The sequence below is a fragment of the Pteropus vampyrus genome, unplaced genomic scaffold (assembly GCF_000151845.1).
Source record: "Pteropus vampyrus isolate Shadow unplaced genomic scaffold, Pvam_2.0 Scaffold77, whole genome shotgun sequence".
NCBI classification, from domain to species: Eukaryota; Metazoa; Chordata; class Mammalia; order Chiroptera; family Pteropodidae; genus Pteropus; species Pteropus vampyrus.
In genome coordinates, this window is record NW_011888858.1 from 6,545,793 (window position 1) to 6,550,835 (window position 5,043).

The following is a 5,043-nucleotide window of genomic DNA, read 5'->3' on the forward strand; positions in this document are numbered from 1 at the left end:
TTTTTTTCTGTGAATGCTTATGTGAAAGAGGTTTAAAGAGTTATAGTATACTTAGGTTGAAACTCTTAAGAACTTCAAAGTGAGTTTGGTTAAGTATTAATGATTCTTTACCGAGAAAACTCACAAGTCAATGAAAGATGAACTTATTACATTCATAATCTCTCCTAACAGTAGAGAACAATGTCACAGTTGAAAAAGATCCTGTAAATCTACTGTTGTAACTTACTAAATTAGTTTAACATTTTTTAAAATAGTAAAGTAAGCTGAGTTTTAGGTTAACTCAATCCTGGCTAGGATTAATTATAGTACAATATCAAAATCAATGGTAGAGATTTGAATTTTCTTGGAATAAGGTGAGTATCTTGATGCTAAATATCAAATACGCAATTCGGAATTTATTTTAAATACAAGGTCATTCCTTTATTTTCAGAAATCATACATAATTACTTTCTAAAGATAGGTGTTATAACTAAAATATCTGTAGGAAATAAGACCAATACCCACTGGATGAGATGTTTTTCTTGAGGTTCTAGAACCAGCTTATCAGCAGTTTTCTGCTCCTTCTTCATTCTAGGTAACTTCAGTTGTGGTCTAAGGTCCACCTCTGAGTTTATAGGATTTCCGTGAGTTAGAGAGTAGACTGTGAATTCTGGAGCCAGGTTTTCTGGTTTCAAATCCTAAATTTGTTGCTTATTAGCTGTGACCTTGGACAAGGTACTTAATCTCTCTGTGCCTCAGTTTCCTCACCTTTAAACTGGGGCAAATACTAGTATTTCCCTCTGGTTTTAATGAGGAGTAAATGAATAGGAAGGAGTTAGGACGGTTCTTGGCATGCAGAAAGTACCACTCTAAGTATCAGTGGCTATTATTATCATAGGTAGGTTGCATTCTTGCCCACTTTTGTCTTTCTTTGTATAATGTGTTTCAGAGTTTCTATTCTTGTGTCTGGCTTTTCCTAAATATAGAAATTATTGCAATAAGCATAACTCTTTCATTCTCCCAGGAGGTCATTAATACAGGTGATTCGCTCTTTAAATTGATCACTGTTGCTTGTTATGTTGTGTTTTGGTAGCTGGCGGAAATGCATACCTCAGAGTAGGGCTGTTTTGCATTCTCAGCATCTCTGAGCCTGTGCTGCTGGAACTCTTGGGGGCCATCTGCTCTGGATGCTTTTCTCTGGATGTTTATCTGTGGGGCACATGACAAGGTCCAGATTGTGCTAAATTTGGTGTTGCTTCAGTGGTACATTTTTATAACACCAGAGGTAGATCTCCCTTGAATCGCATTAACGAAAAGTAAGCATTAGAGCCTTTCAATTCCACAGCCCTTTCTAAGGCTCCTGGAAGGGCCCTAGCAATTTTGTTTCATAATTTTGCACTTGAAAAAAGAGAACCTTCTCCCCAAAGTGTATAAGTGTCAGGTCACTCAAAACCTAGATAGATCTACCTCAGCAGAGCATGTGAGACTTTATTTGTTCTCATATCTGATAATATCTATAAATTCTGCCAGTGAAATGCTTCCAAGCATCTTCACTGTAAAACAGCTTAAGAAACAAGCACACTTATAACTGGTTTATGTTCCTAAGAGTCTTCTTTTTCAGAGCAAAGTGGTTTATATCTACTATGATCTGCTAAACTTATTTCCCTTTAATAGTTAGAGTTGTTTTTTAAAGTCCTGTACTTTTCTTGTTAAATGTATTCTTGAGTATTTTATGGTTGTAGTTACTCTTGTGACTAAGTTATTTTTCATGACATGTTTGTAGTAATTAGATATTGTTGATATATGATCAAGCTGTTTACTTTTACAAATTTTGCAATCAACCAATATACTATGCTATTTCTAAATATTACATAAAGACATAATATTCTATTCTCAACTTTGCTATAAAGGGATTGTTTCTTATTAAATTTAATCCAAATTATGAAAAGAAAACAGTGAAAAATATTAGGAAAACTAAAAAATTTAAATCTTAAACGGGAACGCTCAAAAGCATGGGATTAAATCTTTCTTTGCTGAGAAAGTTATTAACTATGTGTGCTGAGGGGAAGTATTGATGGGGGTTGGTGGAGGAACGTACATAACCAATAACATTAAACTTTCTGAATCAACTGAATTATAAAGTTTGGATGTAGAGAAACCTAGATTTATCACGTGTAACTGCTACCAATAGTGGGGTAATAGGGTTCAACCCCAGGCCATGTGACTTGGAAGGCCCCCACAGACTTTGCTCTGATTTCTTAGCCAAAAAAATATTTTTATTTTCTCGAATTAATTAATTTAACACAATATTTTAAGTGCCTACTTTGTGACAGATACTGTTCTAGGCTCTGGGGACTTAAGAGCAAATGTATAGTTCTTATGCAATTTACCTTCTAGTGGAGAAAGACAGTGCACCCAATAAATATCTCCCTGCCACAAAGAAAAGGAAAGCAGGATTGGAGGGGTGGGGACTTACATGCTTCTGTTTGTTTTTTGTAGGTGCTCAGGGAATGAAGACCTTAGGAAGAGCAAGGCAGGCCACTTAGAAGCCTGGAGGAGGAAGTCCTAACAGGGAAGCCAGGAATGCAGGCCCTCAGGGAGGCAGTGGGTGCTTCTTTGCTTAAGGAACAGCAGAGAGGCTAAGGAGTTGAAGGAGAATAGAGTGGGACAAGGGTGAAGAGGCCAGAGACCTGGCAAGATCATGCGTGGATGGCTGTGTGGGACATGGAAAAGATTTTGGATTTTTTAAAATGTAATAGAAAGATTTTGGAGGGTTATGAGCAGGGAGTAACAAAGTTTGGCGCTCATATTCATGCATATCGGCACTGGGCGCAGTGGAACATGAACAAGCAGTTAGAAGGTTTAAGGTATAGTTATGGCTCTGCTAGTATGACCCTGGGGAAGCCAATCCAGTTGGTAACTCAGTTTCCACCCTAAATGAGGAAATTGAATTGTATGATCACTAGAATATCTTTCATGGCCAAATATAATTCTCATATCTTAAAATAGCTGTTGAACCTTCAGATATATTGGCAGTGGTTGTTGGCTATGTGGAATAGAAGAGGATACTTGCTCCTATCACTGTCTGCTCAGAATTTGGACCTTTCCTCTTCTCAGCTCTGAGCTTCACCCCTGCCTCTGGGTGACTACGTTCTCATGAATGCGTAGTTGTGTTTCACTGTTTTTTTTTTTTTTTTTAAATCTGTATTTCTCTGATTAGTAAAGAGGGTAAGCAAGTCTGCACATTTTCATTGTTCACTGGCATATACTACTCTCCATTGAAGAACTCATTTAGATGTTTTCCCTCTTTTTTTCTATTAGGTTTTCTATCTTTTCTTACTTGTTTTCAAAACATATAAAATATATATTCTGAATCAAACCCATTGTCTGTGTATCCTTTGCAAATACTTGTTGGTACTGTGGCTTGTCTTGTAATTTTCTTAATGATATCTTTTTCTCTTGTGGTAAAATATACATAACAGCATTTACTATTGTAAGCATTTTAAAGTGTACAATTCAGTGACATTAAGTTCATTCACAATGTTGTACAACAGTCACCACTGTCTAGTTCTTTTTCATCACCCCAAACAGAAACCTCAAGAATGTCCCATGTGTACTTGAGAAGAATGTATGTTCTGTTGCTTTTGGATGGGATGTTCTGTATATATCTGTTAAGTCCATCTTGTCTAATGTGTCATTTAAGGTCAATGTTTCCTTATTGTGATTTCCTGTCTAGATGATCTACCCACTGATTAAGTAGTATATTAAAATCCTCTACTATTATTGTATTGATGTCTGCTTGTCTCCTTAGCTCTGTTAATATTTGTTTTATATATTTAGGTACTAGTGCATTAGGGGTATAAATATTTACAAATGTTATATCCTCTAGTTGGATTGACCCTTGTATCATTATGTAATGCCCTTCTTTGCTTCTTAACTACAGTCTTTGTTTTAAAGTTAATTTTGTCTGATATAAGTATAGCTACCCTAGCTTTCTTTTATTTTTATTTGCCTCAAATTTCTTTTTCCATTCATTCACTTTCAGTCTATGTCCTTACATTAAAAGTGATCTCTTGTAAGCAGCATATAGATGGTTCTTGTATTTTTTTTTTTTTTAATCTGTTCAGAAACTCTCTGTCTTTGGATGGGAGAATTTAGACCATTTACATTTAAAGCAATTGTTGTTTGATATGTACTTATTACCATTTTGTTAAATTTTTTTTGGCTGTTTTTGTAGTTCCTCTCTGTTCTTTTCTTCTTCCCTTGCTCTCTTCCTTTGTGGTTGATGACTTTTAGTATGTTTATATTCTTTTCTCTTTACTTTTTATATATTTATTATAAGCTTTTGCTTTGTGTTTATCATATGGCTTACAATAACAACTTATATTACTAATAGTCTTTTAAGTTGATAATAAGTTTGATCAGTTGTAAAATTCAACATTTTTACTCCCCTCCAATGCTTTATGTTTTTGATGTCACACGTTACATCTTTTTTTTTTATCTTGTGTATCCCTTAACTAATAATTGTAACCATAGTTATTATTTATTACTTTTGTCTTTTAATCTTCATGTTAGCTTTATAAGTAATTAATCTACTGCCTTTACTATTTCTTTACCTATCCAGTGAATTTTTTTATTTCATATGTTTTTCTTATTACTAATTGGCACCCTTTTGGAATTAAAAATCTCCTGTAATATTTCTTGTAAGGCCAATTTAGTGGTGATGAATTTCTTTACCTTTTGATTGTCTGGAAAACTCTTTCTCTCTCTTTTAATTCTGAATAATTTTGCTAAGTAGACTGTTCTTATTGGAAATTTTTTTTCTTTTAGCATTTTGAATATATATGGCACCACTCCCTTCTGGCCTGTAATGTTTCAGCTTAAAAATGTTCTTGTAGTCTTATGAGGATTCCCTTGTATGCAATAAGTTGTTTTTCTCTGCTGCTTTTAAGAATCTTTTTTTTTTTTTGTCTTTAACTTTTGACATTTTAATTATAATATGGCTTGGTGTGAATCTCTTTGGGTTCATCTTTTTTGGATGTTTCGGGGCTTCTTGGATCTCGA

At 34.4% G+C, this 5,043-nt stretch overlaps 1 protein-coding gene across 4 annotated transcripts in view; it reads left to right on the forward strand.

Moving 5' to 3' along the window:
• TEC (tec protein tyrosine kinase) overlaps positions 1-5,043 on the forward strand; it is a 137,836-nt gene that overhangs the window by 59,900 nt on the left and 72,893 nt on the right. The gene's annotated exons all lie outside the window — the stretch shown is intronic.